Source organism: Trifolium pratense, linkage group LG2 (assembly GCF_020283565.1).
Source record: "Trifolium pratense cultivar HEN17-A07 linkage group LG2, ARS_RC_1.1, whole genome shotgun sequence".
NCBI classification, from domain to species: Eukaryota; Viridiplantae; Streptophyta; class Magnoliopsida; order Fabales; family Fabaceae; genus Trifolium; species Trifolium pratense.
The window spans coordinates 49,698,094-49,719,107 of NC_060060.1; the positions used below are offsets into that span (position 1 = coordinate 49,698,094).

The 21,014-nt window shown below is 34.1% G+C and overlaps 1 long non-coding RNA gene across 6 annotated transcripts; it reads right to left on the reverse strand.

The window, feature by feature from the left end:
• Positions 1-507: 507 nt before the first annotated feature.
• On the reverse strand, positions 508-15,277 carry LOC123911515. 6 transcript variants are annotated; one of them, XR_006810554.1, is made up of 6 exons: positions 15,194-15,277; positions 15,022-15,079; positions 14,864-14,921; positions 13,605-13,718; positions 11,516-11,634; positions 508-792 (listed from the first exon to the last, which is right to left on the reverse strand). It is a non-coding gene; the product is annotated as an uncharacterized LOC123911515 (long non-coding RNA). The 6 variants fall into 6 exon arrangements; XR_006810553.1 differs by having other exon boundaries at positions 11,997-13,718; XR_006810552.1 differs by lacking the exon at positions 508-792 and adding an exon at positions 11,052-11,280 and having other exon boundaries at positions 11,997-13,718.
• Between the last annotated feature and the right edge of the window lie 5,737 nt (positions 15,278-21,014).

Genomic DNA, 21,014 nt, shown 5'->3' on the forward strand with positions numbered 1-21,014 from the left:
TTAGATCGTGAACCTCTACGAGAACTTTTTTTAGGTCCTTACTTGTTCCGCGTTGAAAAGCGGCGAGGCTTGAAGCTGTTTACGGGTCTTCATTACCCAGTCATTTTCAGTTAGAGTTTAAAGATCAACTTAGGGGTTGTAATTTAAGAGTCTCATTTACTCTTCTTTATTGTTCTTTGATTTGATTTTGAGAATTAATTGTATTTATATTTATTCGAATAAATGTTGTCACCATGTTCCTTTGGACATAGTGAATGTGTTATGCTTGTAAACTTTTACTCGAGAAAACAATTATAAAAGAGGCATTGCATTCCGATTGTCATTTTGAAAAAGGTTCACTCTGATTGAATTTAAAGAGGACCGCGAATGTTTCATATCAAAGTATTTGTTGTTTTGTTTGGAAAAAAAAGTGCGTACTTTTGGACTCTCGAAAATCGGGATGTTACAAAATCTAGGGGGATTGCAACATCATAGATTCATAATGTTAAAATCAATCGACGAGAGAAATACAAAGGAGACTATTAGGGTTTGATAACATTACAATGAGCAAAGCTTAATTGCATAGTCTTACAATAAGAATATATACTAGGAAAATAGGTAAATTGAAAAGTCTAAATTACCCTTACTACTAACTACTAATAATAACTACTCTATATTATCTAACATCTCCCCGCAAACTCACAATGCCTTTACATGACATAAAGCATTGAGAGTTTGTCATACAAAATTAAAACCCAAAATAGAAGAAATAAAACCAAATCAACTAAAATTGTAACCAGCAGAAAGCAGCAACTAGCAACCAAAAGCGAGAACCATCCGATAGAGAAGTAGCAGCCAAAGAGAGAAACCATCATCCAAACAGAAGGAGAAATCATCGGAGATAAACATCCAAATAGAAGAGAAGTCAATAGAGAGAAGCATCCAAAATGAGTAACCATCATACAGAAGCATCAGCCAAACCGAAGAAGAGAAATATTAAAAGGAAGAACTAATTCAAACCAAATTTATCCAATCCAAACTAAACCAAATCAAATTGTACCAATCCAATCAAATAAAAAACAACAAAAAGAAGAACCAAACCAAACAGAAAGATCATCCAATAGAGAGAACCAGCCAATTAGAAGAACAAACAAAGAGAGGGGAATTCAAACAGAAGAATTAACGGGGAGAAGTGCAATCATTTAGAAGAATCAATAGAGAAAAATGCAATCAATCAGAAGAAATCAATAGGGGGAGGAGTGCAATCAATCAGAAGAAATCAATAGAGAAGACCGATCAAACAAAAGAACCAGAGAAGTAGCATCAGAAGAGAGAAACCATTAGATAGAAGAACCAAACAAATAGAAGAAGTCAACACACAGAAGCAATCAGCAAAAGAAAATGTAACGACCCAAAATTTAGTATTCGTTATTTAATTATTTTATTACGCGAGGGCGTGATTTATAATTAAATTATTAAGCGGCGAATAATCATTTAGCGAGAACGTAAGTTAATGAGCGAGAAGTTATGTTGATTGGGCCTTGGGGCGTGTAAGTGGTTATTGGGGTTAGCCAATTGGGCTTTGATCCATGAGAATAGAGAGAGCTATAAGTAGCAAGTCAAACCATGAATAGTCTCATAATTTATGTTTCATGAGAAAGGAAGATTGAGAGCTAGGGCAAGAGCCAAAGAGAAAGAGAGGAGCTCGTGGGAGAGAAAGAGAAGAGCAAGCTTGTGGATTCGTCGAGCTAAGGTACGAGAGTTAGATTACATATTCGTGAGTGATTCGAAAGAGGGGAGGATGTCGATTCCTCCATTCCCAAACTCTTTCCACTCTATTTTCTTGTGGGTTTTGTGGGTGATTTTCTTAATGGAAAATGGATTCTTTTGATCCTAACATGTGTAGTGAACTCATGGTAGATGAGGTAAACAACTTTGGGGAGTTGAAAGTGGGTATATGTAGATGTTTGATCAATGATTTGCATGTTTTGATAAACTTGCTTAAAATGCAAGAAATTGGCATGATTTTGATTGTTTGAGGTATTTGGATGTTTGGAAGAGATGATTAATGTTCCTTGATATCATATATGCTTGGAATTGCTGTTTATAAGAATTTATAACATGTTTGAATGAATTTTTGAGTTGATTCAATGTTAAACCGCCTTAGAAAACTCAAGAACAGATATTTTCCTGGTGAGGTTCGCTATGTCTCGCTGAGCCTTCGCTCAGCGAATAGTTCGCCGAAGCTCGCCAATGCTCGCCGTGAGTATGTGATCCCCTGGTGAGGTTCGCCATGTCTCGCTAAGCCTTCGCTTAGCGAAGGCCTCTGTGACAGCAATTTTTGTTGATGTTCGTAAGTGTAATTAGGCACTTGTAACATGGTTTAAGGGTATCCTTACATGATTATTGATACATGTTGATACTGTTAATGCTTATTGTTAATCGTTATATGATTGATAAACGTGTATGCAATAAGTTGTAGCTTAAAGTGAGCAATGTGATGTTTTAGCATTAAATTGCAATGTTAAGGAAATGATGTGTGTTTTATGACATAAGTGTAAATGAAACTTTATGTGTATAAAAATGGTTATGCAGATAATTATCATGTGAATAATTATGATTTGAGTGATAGGATATTGTGTTATCCTAATGTGTTAGATGTTGGAATTGTGTTTCCGCATCAGTGAATGAATAGCTTCGAGCTAGATAGCGTCATATATTTGATGTGTTTAAAAGTAATCATGCATTCATGAATAATTGTGTTATGGGAATCATGTGAATTCCAATAATTGATGAAAATGGATTATGTTTATGAAAAGTGGCCGAAGATGGGATTATGTTATCCGAGATCTGGAGCCCATATCCAAACATGATATAAAACTGTGTGACTCCTCTTTATGGGAGAGATGGTTGATGATAACCATATCCTACATGATATAAAACTGTTATTGAGCTTATCCAAGGGAGATAAGGTGGTTCGGTAAGTTCCGACGCATCCAACAAGATGTAAAACTGGGTTCATCTTAAATGGGGTGAATAGCAGCATCCAACATGATGTAAAACTGGTTTGGTCCACCATTGGTGAGACGCTTATCCTGCATGATGTAAAACTGCTGATGTAGAGTCCGTACATGACTATAATCTGAATAGTCTGTACATGACTATAATCTGAACAGTCCGTACATGACTATAATCTGAACAGTCCGTACATGACTGAAAACTGAACAGTCCGTCATGACTGAAATCTGAACAATGTAAATTGGTACCACATGCATTAGTCGTGTCTAGGGATGACATGACATTGGATAATTGGCATTAGATGCATTAGGGTAAATGCACACGTATTTGATAATTGTTATGTGACATTATCTGATTGGATTGTAATGTGTTTTCCGTATGTGTTAAGCTTTGGTATTTACTAATTGTTTAATACTATGATTGTTGCCATGTCTTGGTATGTGAGCAGAGTCCGTCATGACTATAAAATGAACAAGTGTAGAGTCCGTCATGACTATAAAATGAACACTTTGGTAGTGTCCGAGAAGACGTGAAACTATATGATTGGTGTGTTTGTAAATGAATGATTAATTGGTAGTCGTATTTGACGATGTATGTGCGTGAGTTAGAAATGTATGATAGCGTGTGAAGTGTGTAGTATACTACTCACACTTATATTTATGTTTATTTTTTCTAACTCTCTACTATGTGTAATTGCTGGACCTTTGGGGGTCCAGGTTGACAGGTTATATGTTAGCCTCGTCCGAGTGGAATGGTGAAGCTCTGCTCTGATTGAGACACGGGAAAAAGGGGTTTTTATATGTATATGCATGTAGTCCTCTTAGTATACTCTGTTGGTCTTAAGCTTTCATTTGAAAAGTATCCGTTTTGTATAACTAATAACGCATCGTTCGATGCGAGGTTTTGTTTTTAGTTCATTCGAATATTTTACTAGATAAATGTATTAGTATTATCTTTGAATGAAGTTTGTGATATTCAAACCAGCGCTTTATAAATCAGATTTTCAATTTTTCCGCTGCGTATTTTCGAAAAAGATTTTATAAAGGCAGAGTTAATTAAATAACGGGTTTGGGTGTTACAAAGTGGTATCAGAGCAGGTTGTCTTCGGACTGTGAGGTTATGTGTCAATCAGAGCCGTTCTGTGCAGTCAGATCGAGTGAGCGTGTGTGCCAGTTGTGTCTGTCTTTTCTTGTTGTGTGTACTTGATGCGATTGATACTTATCATTGTTATAAGTTATCAAGTCAAGTAGTGGTTGTGTATTTTTATGCTTAAAGTTTTAAAAATTTGTGTGGTTTGAGCTTTTGGTTTGCAGATGCTTATTGCTAATTGTTGATGATCCGACATGATGTAAAACTGTATTGTTGATGATCCGGCATGATGTAAAACTGCATGTGATAAAGATTTTGTTGAAAATATAAGATTATTATCTTTTGAGTAAGTGAAAATGAATTTTTCACTAGAGTGAGAAAGGAGTAGGATGTAAGTAAATCCTAATGTGTGTTGTTATATATTTGTTTATAACATGTGGTAGATTGATTACTAGTACTTAGTGTGGTTCTTTAATTGAACTATGTGAATGTATTCTCGTGATTGAGAAGTTGTTGAAAGCATGCTATATTTTATATGTATATATATATATACATGTTTGAATTGATTTTGTGGAATTCATATCTGTGAGCGATATGAAATGTAAGGCATGTACTTGACTCGATGTCTTGTGTACATGGATGTTTCATTGTCTTGCATATAGTTTAGTTATAAATATATGTATAGACATATGGTAGTAATTATGTATGCTAGTTGTTACGTAGGTTGTTACATTAGCATAGATGGGAATAGTGAGTTTATGTATTTTGTAGTGGTGTGTATGTCAAGGAGACTGCACCGGGGTTTTGAGTAGATGCTTAGATATCTTACCTTATGTTTACCCTTTGCATACGACATGCATGTGAATGCTGTCGGTATTAGATTTCTCTTGGGAGGAATAAATTTGGAATCGATAGGACGGTTAGGTGCTTACACCGGATGTTCTAGTGGAAGTGTAAAGGTGGGTTTGAGATAAGTGGGGGAGAAGATTTTGTCTCTCCAAGATGTTTCGAACGCGAGAAATAAGGACGAATTGAGATGTTCTTGAAGTGGATTGTTTAAGATTGAGTAGCGTCGTTCGAAGTGGAGTTCTTATTTGAAGAATATTTTGGAGGAAGTATCAGATGATCATTTCGGAGTGAGTCGGAATGAAGTTGTTTAGCCGTAGGGAGAATGTGGCCATTGGGGAACGATGGAGCAGATTGAATGATAAGTGAACACCGTTGCTGGGAAACGGAGAAGACGTGTGCGTCGAGGGTAAGAAAACCTAGTGATGATCATACGACGAGTATGCGAATGGTGGGTACCTTGAGGGTTAAGTTAAGTGGGAGATTGATGTCAAGGATGGAAGGTGTGGTTAGGGAACTGAAAACCCGATTACAATAAGTGGGACTGGTGGTGTTTCTAGCGGAACTCGTAGCAAGAATGTTCCATTGTTTGGTTGTCTTTCACTTGATGGTTCATCCTCAAAGAGGAGGAAGAGTGATAAAGATGGAAGTTTTGTTGATGAAAAGTTTTCAGAGGAATCTGATGAGAGTTGTGTTGGAATCAACAAGACGGATATCATGGTTGTTTGGAAATCAACTTTTGATAGTAGCTGAGATTTAAATACAGAATTACTAGGTGATCAAGAAGAGCCTAGGAAGGATTTATAAAGGTTGAGTATGTTTGAACCGAGTAGTCATTTCTTGGAAGGATTTGAGAAGCTAAGTGCGAAGTGTTACCTTTGGATGTTTGGGGATAAGAAAGTTAGCCTTTGGAAACGTGTCGAGCACGAGTATTAGAGAGACGTAAGAAAGTGACTTATGTCAAGTAAGAATTTGCGGAAAGGACTATCTCACACATAAGTGATTGTTGTGTTTGGAAAATGTGTGTTGAGAATTTGGAAGTGATGCTTGAAGTAAGTATCAGAGATGTTTTGTAGCAATTGGAAAAATTATTTATGGAATGGAAAAAGTCGGTGGAGACTAAGTGATGTTGGGAACATCGTATATGTTGGAGTAGTATAGTAATACTATGTGGTAAGGAAATAAAATATTTTGGATATTTTCATCATGGACGATGAAATGATAGTTAGTCGACGAGTGACTTAAGGTAATATTTTGGATAAAAGTACCTCGACGGAAAAGTGACATTAGAAATGTCGTGTTAAGGAACCTAGAAATTTGGATAAGAGATTGTTTGGAAAATAAAACAGTTATGATGGGGTTCGACGCAACGATTTGGGAGTTGCGAAGGAAAAGAATTTGACGGTTGGAGATAATATATTTTTGGAATGTGTTAAGAACTTTGAGAAGTTGGACAACAAATGAGTGTAGAAGTTGTGTTACCGAATGAATGGTTGGAGTGAGATTCGACGCAGTTAAGAACTTATGGAATTTGAAAAGTTGTGAAGTATGCAACGGAAGGGTCTTTCGGAGTATTTTGGGTTAAGTGGTTTTGTTTTGGAGTGGTGTTGCGAGTACCGTAAGATGTTAAGTTGAAATTTTAAGTAGTTTGATAAGAATGATTTATACCGTTGTCACGATTGTTGACTATCTATCGACAAATCGAGGGATTAGCTATCCTTGATCTATTGTTGGTAGTAAACTTCATTGTGTAGATTGGAATAAACTGATTTTGTCAGACTTGGTTTGTTTGGAATTTGAATGATTGTTGGTGTGAATCCGGAAGAAGTGTTATTTTGACCGGAGATGGTATAAAGGAATACCGAGGGAAGTAAAATGATTCGGAAAAGTGACGTATAGGATTGCTTTGCCGCCATCATGGGCGAATTTGCATGAAGTGTTTTGTATGTTTTGGTTAAGGTAGTATGAGGAAACCCATTGGTTAGAATGTAAGTTGGAATTAGAAAGTCGGATGAGAGAGTTCATCCGAGGTTGTTCTTAGTCGAGCCATTTTCGAGGGCGAAAATATTTTTAAGTGCGGGAGAATTGTAACGACCCAAAATTTAGTATTCGTTATTTAATTATTTTATTACGCGAGGGCGTGATTTATAATTAAATTATTAAGCGGCGAATAATCATTTAGCGAGAACGTAAGTTAATGAGCGAGAAGTTATGTTGATTGGGCCTTGGGGCGTGTAAGTGGTTATTGGGCTTAGCCAATTGGGCTTTGATCCATGAGAATAGAGAGAGCTATAAGTAGCAAGTCAAACCATGAATAGTCTCATAATTTATGTTTCATGAGAAAGGAAGATTGAGAGCTAGGGCAAGAGCCAAAGAGAAAGAGAGGAGCTCGTGGGAGAGAAAGAGAAGAGCAAGCTTGTGGATTCGTCGAGCTAAGGTACGAGAGTTAGATTACATATTCGTGAGTGATTCGAAAGAGGGGAGAATGTCGATTCCTCCATTCCCAAACTCTTTCCACTCTATTTTCTTGTGGGTTTTGTGGGTGATTTTCTTAATGGAAAATGGATTCTTTTGATCCTAACATGTGTAGTGAACTCATGGTAGATGAGGTAAACAACTTTGGGGAGTTGAAAGTGGGTATATGTAGATGTTTGATCAATGATTTGCATGTTTTGATAAACTTGCTTAAAATGCAAGAAATTGGCATGATTTTGATTGTTTGAGGTATTTGGATGTTTGGAAGAGATGATTAATGTTCCTTGATATCATATATGCTTGGAATTGCTGTTTATAAGAATTTATAACATGTTTGAATGAATTTTTGAGTTGATTCAATGTTAAACCGCCTTAGAAAACTCAAGAACAGATATTTTCCTGGTGAGGTTCGCTATGTCTCGCTGAGCCTTCGCTCAGCGAATAGTTCGCCGAAGCTCGCCAATGCTCGCCGTGAGTATGTGATCCCCTGGTGAGGTTCGCCATGTCTCGCTAAGCCTTCGCTTAGCGAAGGCCTCTGTGACAGCAATTTTTGTTGATGTTCGTAAGTGTAATTAGGCACTTGTAACATGGTTTAAGGGTATCCTTACATGATTATTGATACATGTTGATACTGTTAATGCTTATTGTTAATCGTTATATGATTGATAAACGTGTATGCAATAAGTTGTAGCTTAAAGTGAGCAATGTGATGTTTTAGCATTAAATTGCAATGTTAAGGAAATGATGTGTGTTTTATGACATAAGTGTAAATGAAACTTTATGTGTATAAAAATGGTTATGCAGATAATTATCATGTGAATAATTATGATTTGAGTGATAGGATATTGTGTTATCCTAATGTGTTAGATGTTGGAATTGTGTTTCCGCATCAGTGAATGAATAGCTTCGAGCTAGATAGCGTCATGTATTTGATGTGTTTAAAAGTAATCATGCATTCATGAATAATTGTGTTATGGGAATCATGTGAATTCCAATCATTGATGAAAATGGATTATGTTTATGAAAAGTGGCCGAAGATGGGATTATGTTATCCGAGATCTGGAGCCCATATCCAAACATGATATAAAACTGTGTGACTCCTCTTTATGGGAGAGATGGTTGATGATAACCATATCCTACATGATATAAAACTGTTATTGAGCTTATCCAAGGGAGATAAGGTGGTTCGGTAAGTTCCGACGCATCCAACAAGATGTAAAACTGGGTTCATCTTAAATGGGGTGAATAGCAGCATCCAACATGATGTAAAACTGGTTTGGTCCACCATTGGTGAGACGCTTATCCTGCATGATGTAAAACTGCTGATGTAGAGTCCGTACATGACTATAATCTGAATAGTCCGTACATGACTATAATCTGAACAGTCCGTACATGACTATAATCTGAACAGTCCGTACATGACTGAAAACTGAACAGTCCGTCATGACTGAAATCTGAACAATGTAAATTGGTACCACATGCATTAGTCGTGTCTAGGGATGACATGACATTGGATAATTGGCATTAGATGCATTAGGGTAAATGCACACGTATTTGATAATTGTTATGTGACATTATCTGATTGGATTGTAATGTATTTTCCGTATGTGTTAAGCTTTGGTATTTACTAATTGTTTAATACTATGATTGTTGCCATGTCTTGGTATGTGAGCAGAGTCCGTCATGACTATAAAATGAACAAGTGTAGAGTCCGTCATGACTATAAAATGAACACTTTGGTAGTGTCCGAGAAGACGTGAAACTATATGATTGGTGTGTTTGTAAATGAATGATTAATTGGTAGTCGTATTTGACGATGTATGTGCGTGAGTTAGAAATGTATGATAGCGTGTGAAGTGTGTAGTATACTACTCACACTTATATTTATGTTTATGTTTTCTAACTCTCTGTTATGTGTAATTGCTGGACCTTTGGGGGTCCAGGTTGACAGGTTATATGTTAGCCTCGTCCGAGTGCAATGGTGAAGCTCTGCTCTGATTGAGACACGGGAAAAAGGGGTTTTTATATGTATATGCATGTAGTCCTCTTAGTATACTCTGTTGGTCTTAAGCTTTCATTTGAAAAGTATCCGTTTTGTATAACTAATAACGCATCGTTCGATGCGAGGTTTTGTTTTTAGTTCATTCGAATATTTTACTAGATAAATGTATTAGTATTATCTTTGAATGAAGTTTGTGATATTCAAACCAGCGCTTTATAAATCAGATTTTCAATTTTTCCGCTGCGTATTTTCGAAAAAGATTTTATAAAGGCAGAGTTAATTAAATAACGGGTTTGGGTGTTACAGAAATCATCAAGGAGAAGAAGCAACCAGATAGAATTCAGACAAAAGAATCTTCAAGGAGAAGCAAACAGAAGAAACCATAGTGAATTATCAGAGAGAAGTAATCAAATAGAAGAATTGACAAGGAGATGGTCAATCAATCAAACAATCAAATAGAGCCAAACCAAACGAACCAAATAGACCAATCTAAATGGAACCAAACAAAATCAAATCAAACAAATTCAAACCCAACCAAACTGCAAAATCAAACCAACTAATACCATAACAAAGAGCCATTGAGAAGAAGACAATCAAAGAGAGAAACCATCAACAAAGAAGAAACAATCAAAGAGAGGAGTTGAGACATTCTCACAAACACATTGTGAGCATTATCTTAACTAACAAAATTATTCAAAAGAAACACCATAAGATATTGTTCCACAAACAACCAAAATAGCTACTAACCAAAATCAAATTAAACCAGAAAAACCAAATCAAGACAAACTGAATCAAATGAAAATCAAACCAACAGACCAAACTTTTTTTAAAAAAAAAACAAACAAAGGAGGAACGAAATAGCACCGAAGACGCAAACTGCAACTGTGCCGGAACAGAAGCCAACAACCCTATAATCGAAGTCACAGAAGATGAAAGCCATAATCAAAACGTCTCACGTAGTAACCACGTCCAAGAGTCAAGCTGCAACAATACAGATCATGTGCCAAAGCAATTCTTCTTCTTTTACTTCCACCTTCTTCAATGATGACTAAATTGAAACTTCACAAACCAATTTCAAACCTCTTTCATTCCACCAACAAAACAACCAGAGACCATCAAATTCAAAATAACCAAGAAAAACAAAATAAACAAAACTCCCACTCACTAGGGAACTCAAGCAGCGGAAATTACAGGCAGTTCAAGGCAGATCGAAACACGCTCTTGATACCATGTTAAAATCAATCGACAAGAGAAATACAAAGGAGACTATCAGGGTTTGATAACATTACAATGAGCAAAGCTTAATTGCATAGTCTTACAATAAGAATATACAGAAAATAGGTAAATTGAAAAGTCTAAATTACCCTTACTACTAACTACTAATAATAACTACTCTATATTATCTAACACATAAAATAAAATATAGGAATGTAACAAGATCTTTAAGATCCTTCAAAAATTAAAAGTTACTAATATATATATCCCATGGTTGAAACTGAAAGCTTCAGTTAAACAATTATGCTACCTTACCAATCCAATCTATTCCCACCAAAAGTTTCCAAAATAATTATTCTGACTCGTATGGCTGAGAATGACTTTTCTCACTCGCATAAAATTATTATTCTCACTAGAAATGCCCCCATTAAAAATAACTAATAAATGATAACATTATTAAAGCAAAGTCAAATCTGAAGTTTCCGAACCAAAACATTTCCAGTCAAAACAAAAAAAAAAAAACTTAACATAGAAGACAGGTCATAATAACCATAACATTCAACATTCAATACTACAACCTGCCCCCACTACCTTCAGCCCCATTATCCCCTTGCTTGTACACAACCGTCCTCTCCCAAAACATTCCCTATACTAACCTTCAAAACAATGAAGAATTTTTTTTTGTTAGAAAACAAGTTATTTTAATCATAAAGTCCTTTCATTAAGTTCAATTTTTGAAAACCACAGTTGTCGGCCTATGCTTATGCGTAACTCATTTTCATGGCAAACACAAAAAGAAATACATAAATTGAAATATGTCATTCGACCTCACTCATAATTACATAATCTAAAGAAAAAATATAAACCTTGTATAGAAAAATAAGGGATTACCTCTTCTTGGAAGCTTTCACTGTATTCTTTTCTGAAGCATTGACAGACCTATCATCATGCTTGCGTTTGAGAATTCGATGCTTTTTCGTTGCGTTTGAGAATTCGATGCTTTTTCGATCCTTTTGTGATGTAAGAAAACATGTTATTATAAACAACACATTCATATTCATAGAAAACACAACACAAATACATAATTGAAATATATCATTCCTCGTCACTCCTAATTATCGTATCTAAAGAAAAATGTAAATATTGTACAGAAGAATGAGATTATCTCTTCTCAAAACCTTGAACAAGATCAGCAGTACAAACCAAATTTTCTCGAGGCTCCTAAATGTTATCTATTTCATCCCATCCGAACCTTGAGCGATAAATAAAAAAAGAAATATAATATTATTAAGTATATCACATTGGCCCTTTCCCCTTCAGTTTTATCAATATTTAGCTCTACAACAAGAATAAAAATAAAAGGGGCGCTCACCATTTGACCAAATATTCCACCTTACCCTGTAAAATTTCCATCAACAAAAAAGAAAAGTTAGGCATAAGAACTAATTGGACAGAAAAATCATTATTATACTCTAAGACATATAAGATATACAAAATAAAAACCCTGGAATGAAAAAAGAAGAGAAGGAGAAACATGACCTGGCAGACCCTCTTTTGACGAATAGATTCGTTTCATAAAAGCCATCATTGAGAGATGGAAAATTGACGCCGAAGCATCTTTCGGAGCTTCCGAGGTTATCTTTCGGAACATCTTGTGACGAGAGAAGGTATGACGAGAAAGAGTGAAGAATGCAAAAGCAGCTAGATACCGCTACGGAGCTAGCACAACTATTAACATCATATGCTCTTTCTTCGCTCTCTCTCTCTCTCTCGTCACAAGATGTTCCGATAGATAACCTTGGAAGCTCCGAAAGATGTTTCGCCGTCAATTTTCCATCTCTCAATGATGACTTTTATGAAGTCGAATCTATTCGTCAAAAGAGGATCCGAAAGGTTATTTTTCTCCTTCTCTTCTTTTTTCATTCGAGGGTTTTTATTTTTTATATCTTATATGTCCTGGAGTATGATAATGAATTTTATGTCCAATTATTTCTTATGCTTAACTTTTCTTTTTGTTGATGGCAATTATACAGCGTAAGGTGGAGTATTTGGTCAAATGGTGAGTGCCCCTTTTGTTTTTGTTGTTGTTTTAGAGCTAAATTGTGATAAACTAAAGGGGAAAGGGACAATGTGATATATTTAATACTATTTTGTTTCTTTTTTTATTTATTGCCCAAGGTTCGGATGGGATGAGACAGATAACACTTGGGAGCCTCGAGAAAATTTGGTTAGTTGTGCTGTTGATCTTGTTGAAGGTTTTGAGAAGTGGTAATCTCTTATTCTTTTGTACAATATTTATATTTTTCTTTACATACGGTAATTAGGAGCCATGAGGAATGATATATTTCAATTATGTATTTTTGTTGTGTTTTCTATGAATATGAATGTGTTGTTTATAATTACATGTTTTCTTACATCAGAAAAGGATCGGAAAAGCATCAGATTCTCAAACGCAAACATGATGACAGGTCTGTCAATGTTTCAGTAGAGAATACTGTGAAAGCTTCCGAGAAAGTAATCCCTTATTTTTCTATACATGGTTTATATTTTTTTTAGATTATGTAATTATGAGTGAGGTCGAATGACATATTTCAAAGTGGCTTATTATTGTGTATATAAAAATTATTGTCAAGTAAATTATGGAATAATTTGATCTTGTTTTATCAATTTTATTTTTAATGTTTGGTCTCCTAGCATTTGCAAAGTTACTTTCATATCAATGAAAGGAATGATCTTTGACCTTTATGTAGAAGTAAAACATTACTACTATGGATTCATTATTCAATATTTGTTCTAGTAACTTTATAGAATCAAGTTGATAGTGATGTTATCGAGTCGTTAATTTAATGATACGTAAGAGAACTTGTGCTAATAATTAAACAGTTTTAAAAGTAGCAATGCATCTATGAAGCATAAAGTTTAAACAATTCAAACTAAAATGAACGTTGGGGTTTTATATATTCAAGAAGAATGCACTCACCTTGAATTCTTTTATAGTGTTGATCTTTTCTTTTGCTTTTATGCCGAAGAAGTTGCATCTCCCTACCGCTTTCAAGGATCAACAAGTAAAGTCTTTCTTCTTATGATAAAAGAACTGAACCACAAAAATTATTTAATTAATGATGTTCTTATGTTGTTATACCAATCATTTCGAATATGCATGTTAGGGTTCGATATTATAACAATTGGGGTGTTTCTATATATATATATATATAGAACCACCCCAATTGTTTCAATATATCATTTCCTATTTTGAATTAAAAATTATTGGCTTGTATTCAATGTGATCGAAACCCTTTATCATAAATTTATTCTTAGTATGTTTTACATAAATTTATTGAATGCATGCATATGTCTACAAAAATGAAAGCAATTCATTCAATATAGTAGAAAACTAATTTCCATAGCAAATTTGTTTCGTCTAAATATTCATTAATTAGTGTCAAGATATTGATAATACTAGAAAAACCTAGTCAAGATATCAAGATATTGTTTATAATCCTAACTTAAAAGTATAGCATGTCATTATTTTAGCTATGATTTATAATAATATCACATTCAAACCTAGACATTTTGCTATTTCCAGTGACAATAATTGAACCTAAATTATAAAATGCAATCCTTCAATCCCTTGTTATCCCTCCTGATTTTCAAGCAATTGAAATATAAAGACTCTAGGAAAAACCTATTCTCATTGTTTGATCTTTTATATATATATATATGGGCTAGCAAAGCAAAGTTTCATGTTTGTTTTTTGTCAATGTTTTTGTCCAAACCTATATTTTATTTTTTCAATTTATGGGCTAGCAAACATAGCCAGATAAAATTGTCCCTCCCACCCCTAAAAAAACACTTAAGATTCCGGTTTGTAATTCCAAAACACCTTGAACATTTATAAGAAAAAAAGTAAAAAAATATGAAGGATTTTAGTTAATATATGAGTGTAAAATGGATATTTCACTTAAAAATAAGAGTGAGAGCAAAATTTTAGCGGAGAGAAAAATGTTGGGCTATTATTTCATATTTTTTTGTCCAAATGTCTTTTGTCTAAATATTTTATGACTAATTTTTTAAAATGTTTTTACTTTTGGTCATTATTTTCTATTATTTTATAGTTGCTTAAATTCAAAATGATAATGATATATTATTTATTTTTATGATAAATGGGAGAATACATTTTTGGGAAAAAAATACAATAAACGGAAAACTTCAAAAATACAAAATAAATTAAACCATAACCTTTTTGTTATTGCTCCAAGGTTCTTTGCACCATCATTCTTTCCTGCCACCAACTATACTGTAACAACCAAATCAATAACAAATTTAAAAGTAAGTTTGAACATAAAAAACATATAGATCTAAAATTAACATAACCGAAAAAACTCGGGGAGAGAGACCTTTTTGTTATTGCTCCAAGGTTCTTTGCACCATCATTCTTTTCTGCCATCAACTATACTGTAACAACCAAATCAATAACAAATTTAAAAGTAAGTTAGAACATAAAAAACATATAGATCTAAAATTAACATAACCGAAAAAACTCAGGGAGAGAGAGAGAGAGAGAGAGACCTTTTTGTTATTGCTCCAAGGTTCTTTGCACCATCATTCTTTCCTGCCACCAACTATACTGTAACAACCAAATCAATAACAAATTTAAAAGAATTTAATTGATATGCACTGACGGTGTAAAATAATTTTACACTTTCACCCAATATCAACCATGTTTTCCGCCACATCACCGCACTTCACCCCACTTTCTTGATATGACATGGCAAAATAATTGTTGTTTATTGGACGATTGTGTAAAACTATTTAACACCGTCGGTGCATATCAATTAAACTCAATTTAAAAGTAAGTTAGAACATAAAAAACATATAGATCTAAAATTAACATAACCGAAAAAACTCGAGGAGAGAGAGAGAGTTGTATCACAACCAGATTAAAAGGAATGGAACGAACAACAATAGTAGAGAGCAGGTTGTCGTAGTTTGGTTTGCTATGCTAATTAATCTTGTCTAGTTTTATGAATGGAAGAGTAAGGGTGAGGTTGCCGCCGTTTGCTATCTTAGGGTTAGGGTGGAAGTGTATGAGAGATGCTGAAGTGAGCCTTTATAAAGAAAAGAAAAATGGTTTTGGTTTGGGCCAAGTATACTTTGGGCTAGTATAATTAGGCTTTGTTCAGAATAAGAAAAATTTGTTTTCTACCCCTACATTTATACCTTTACTCTTACAAATAATTTAATATTCCAATTTTACTCCCTTTTGCCATTTCATTTTGTTCACATCCACATTAAGTGTTTAGGTATGTAAAAGTGTTCCGGTTTTATAAAATTTACCGAAAAACTTTTTAAAAATGTTTCGGATTACCAGATACTTATATCATGTTAATTACCATAATACTAATATCGGTCCGTTTCTTGTCAAGTAATTTAATGGTTATAAATTTTATCCTTAAGGTAAATAAATGCAGTGTTCGGAGCACAAACCCCGACTGTACATATATAATGTCATTTCCTTATCACCTGAACTAAGTTTATGGTAACTATCAATTCACATTTTTATGTAGTCAAATAGCACTATCATGTGACACGGACCAGACATGTCATTAGCTGATGACTGACTACGATGTATCATGGACACGGTCGGATGCCGTGCAAAAAAGCACGCAGTTTTATATCTTAGTTGTTAAATAAAAAGTGGATATATAGTCTAGATTACTGATGACAGTCAATTATATGATGTTTTTAGTAGTAATTTAAGTAGTTTTAGTAGCAGTTGAAGCCCAAAAGCAAGCAAATACCTGGAAAAGTGAAGTTACTTGGCCCAGAAGCAAGAAAAGTGGAAAAAGCAGCAAAAAAAATGCAAAAATGTAATAAACAGCGCGCACCATCGTACCGACGATGAGATCCGGCGTGGTGTAACACCCAAACCCAATATTTAAATAATTCTAACCATAGAAAATTATTTTTCAAAATACGCAGTGGATAAAAATAACTTTAAGAGCTTGAAGTCAAAATAAATTAAAAAATATTTAGTTCAAGGTGTTACATTCTTCACTAAAATTCTACTAATAAGATTAATTAGTAAACATCACTTATACCAAATTACTTTTTATAAAATATACACTTTTGATTTAATGAGATGACATAATAGACTATGAACCCTTCCCCGTGTCACAATTAAAGCGGAGCTTCGCAACAACTCAAACACTGGCCCAAATTTACTTCTATATATATTATAATAACACACTAGTAACACAAACCCTAAAAAACTAAAATAGATGCACAGCCGCCTCCCCCTGTTCTCTCTTCATTTTTGTGTTTTTTTTTGTTCCAAGGGGAAACTGATTACTAGTTTTTGATTTATTCATGTTATGTCATTGTTATTGTTTTATTGTTTCTTGTGTACCTCTAATTTCTTCTTCTTCTTCTTCTTCTTCTTCATCATTCCTTGTGTTCCATAAATAAACTTCCCTCTTTGTTCATGAAAAACTTGGAAGAAAATGGAAAAGTTAATGATACATTTTTTTTACACAAGAAAAGTTAATACTTAATAACAATGGAAAAATGAAAAAAAGTAAGCATTTGTTTGAAACTGAAATTAAAAAAAAAAAAAAAAAAACATAGAAAATGTGTCACTTTCATGTTTTACGTTTCTAGTGAAATGAAAACAGAAAAAGCAAAAACAATGAAAATTTCGTTTTTTTTAATTTGAGTGAGAACCGGCCGGTTTTCCAGAACCGTGACCGGTTCACCGGTTTCGACGGTTCCCACCGTTTCACTCCGGTTCATAACGGTTTTTTACCGGTTCTACTGACTACCGGTTTTGGCCTTTCTTCCGGACCGGTGCTGTGTCCGGTTCACGGTCGAACCGGCCGGTCTGATCCGGTTCACGGTCGAACCGGCCGGTCCGGTTCTTAAAACATTGGTATTTTGAACACTATGCTGGGATCAAATGGGGAAAAATGCTGGGAAAAATTCACATATGCTTGGATATTAGGGTTAAATATATTTTTAATTCATAAAAAATCTTTTTTTTTTAGTTTGGTTCTTATTAAATTTTAATGGTAATTTTAGTCCTCTATAATATTATAATTTATAAAAATAGTCTTTATCTTAAAAACTTTTTACAAAAAATAATGTTAGTCCTCAAAATATAGTCTCTATATAATGCAAATGTGGATTAAAAATAAATAATTTGTTTTAAGGACTAAACTTGAAAATTTGAGATTTTATAGTAGCTAAAAATATATTTAACACTCATTATTATACACACCTATACCAATTAGTTACTCATTAATTTGATCAACTCGCTTGCTCATTATTAATTGGGTGAATATCTATTAGAGTTTAATAATATTGTTTTTGAGTCATTTATAAGTCACTAATAATATTGATATTATTAGGTGTTGTTAAGCTTGAAGTGTATGTAGTTTTAGTGATTTTAATTCGAACATCTTTCATATATTTAGCCACACCAAAATCTAATGTCTGAATCTGTACGTCCCTGGGTGAGATAGAACAAATTTGGTGAGGGGTGGGGCAGTGTTGTGAAGGTGAGGAGAAATGGAGGGAAAAATTAGGGTTGACAGGTTTTATATGTTGGATTTAGACTTTGGGCCATGAAAAAAAAGTTGGGTTGGATTTGCTTTGGTCCAAATAATATTAATGATAACAATAAGGGAAAATTACATTGACCTCCCCTATGGTCTGTTTAAATGACATACACACCCCTCCTCAGTTTTACATTGTTTATTAGTTTCGTTAAAATTGAGGTTTGATTGTATTTATTTTTACGTAAATTTAGAATTATTGTGAAACATGATTATAGAGAAGTTGTTTTGAGAATAACAGATACAACCATATAGCCATGACGAATATTAATGTTCTATATGCACCTAGTTATATAATGTCGGTTAGGGAGGGTCGCCCATTAGATGGAGTCGCCTCTATGGGAAAGGCCACCATTAGGAGGTGAGAGCTATTCATTAGATGTACACCCCTAAGTGAGAGGCTACTCTTAGGATGAAAGGACTATCAACGAGATAGTCCCGTCTCTCGGTTTTTTCGCAACAATTTTTGTTTTATTTTATTTTATTTCTATATATGTTCATTTTGTTTTCAATCTCATTATTGGGCCTTTTTCTAAAACCTTTCAAATACTTCCTCTCTCAAACATATAAGTTCACATTTCTCTCTAGACCTAATCCGCCGCTAACCCGAAATCCAAAGTTTTCATGGCAAGATGTAAGCCCTTAGGTGGTGGCTGGTGTGATGAGTTTCTCACCTCCGCACCACTATTTAACCTCTTTCCCTTCTGGCGCTTTTCTCGGTCCAGTTTTGTTCTTGTTTGTCGTGTGTCTGTGCCGTTCACTTAGATCTATATTGGATATGGTTGGGTCATCACATTTTGGTCGTGACTCGTGCGTAAGAACGAGTATTATACTAAAATTAAAATGGTTTGTAAAAAGTGAGGTAAGGAGAGTTCTACGGAAGCCATTGCATCATAATCTGCTTATTGGAAAAAATTTCCTCCAACGCTAGATTACAGTAGTAAACAAGATATAAAGTTTGAGCATGATTGATAATTTCCAGTCCCCATCAAGCTAGCAAGTATCAGGAGATACAATGGAGAGATGCCATATTTTCACTCAAAACTATAAAACATTGTGAAAGTCATCATATTTCCACTCAAAACTTAACAATTTACACTCGGAGCTCAACAATAGTAAATATGATTGCTCCAAAACCAAAAATCAAACTATATAGGAATAACTATACATTAATGCATAATTTACGGTTTTTAAGTATAGGACAACGTTTCCTTTAAAAGGTACGTTGATGCATAATTTACTTCATTGTACTCTATTTGACCAAAACGAAACCTCATTATTGTCACCTATTTGTTGGTATTTCAAGTGTGAGTTGAGTCTCACATAGAATGGAACAGTGAATGTTGAACGGTTTATAAGTGAGAGGACACAATGTGGATGATCCCTCCGGACCCCCTCATGACCAAACAGTGGTAGAAGAGCCGATCGCTGTTGATCCGGCTCCTTGTGTCGAAAGTCTTCCTGACAAGGTGTTTAGGCGACGTGTCCCGTTGAGACCAAGCAACGACAGTACAAGTGGATGAAAAAGCTTTCATTCGAGGGGGAGCATATCTATAAAATAATGTATGGACTCACACTTGACGGGGAGATGTTGGTATTTCAAGTGTGAGTTGAGTCCCACATCGGATGGAACAATGAATGTTGAATGGTTTATAAGTGAGAGAACCCAAAACCTAATGTCTTAAGGTTTTGGGCTAAAGTGATGTGTTCAACTCACTTGTAGAATTGTTATTAACCCAATGTGAATGATCCCCGATTGCTCTCTTATGATGACCCAACACTATCCAATGCTAAAAATAAAGAATGAGTATTGTGAGTTTAAAACTAATAGTGCAACAGAATTAATCATCAATATAAACGGACAGTCTATCTCATAAAAAACCAAAATAGCAGTCCCTTTAACAGTTTAACTATTTAACTTGATAGATAGTATATCGGTAAATGAGATTTTATAATTCGTTTATGACAGGTTGTACATTATTTCACAGAATATTTATTTGTTGTGAGTGGTAATTTTGTTCAAATTTTTTTACTAATTTTGATTTGAGGAATTTATCATTGTTAAATACTCCTTCACACCCCTGTCAAGCAGAGATTAAAATTAAAGGCCATATCTTATATGAGAATGAAGGTACAAAAGAAAAATAGATATGATTGCATCTCTCTCTTCACTTTTGAAAAAAAAAAAAAAAAAACTCACATTGGTAAATAGATGATTTTAGGGTAAATGTATTTTACCTCCGTAAAGTATGCGAATTTTGTTTTACCCCTGTAAAAAAAAATTGATTCCCCTCTATAATATGAACATTCTATCGCTTACTCCCCGTGTCGACAACATTAACTGAACAAAATTGATGATGTAGCATGTTTGTGTGGTTTTTCATACATTTTTTATTAAAAAAAGTTGTGCCATGTAGATAAATAATTCCACCTAATCTAATTAATTAATTTTATTTTTATTTTTTATTGTCAATGTGTAAATATTATTTTTTAATTAAAAGCTGAAAATGTAATATTTTCTTTAAAAGAAGATCTGAAAAAAGAAAAAAAGAAAAAAAAAGACTCCATGATCATCATCATCAATATGAGATGAAGCAATATCTCCCAAGTCCCAAACCCCAAAGCTTATGGTAAAAAAAAAAAAACCCCAAAGCTAATTTTTGGCATCATCGATCTCAATCTCCTCTTCCATCATCGATCTCATCATCATCATCATCAATCTTATGCAACAAAAATAAATTAAAAAAAAAAAAACAAAAACTAAGGGAAGTAGAATA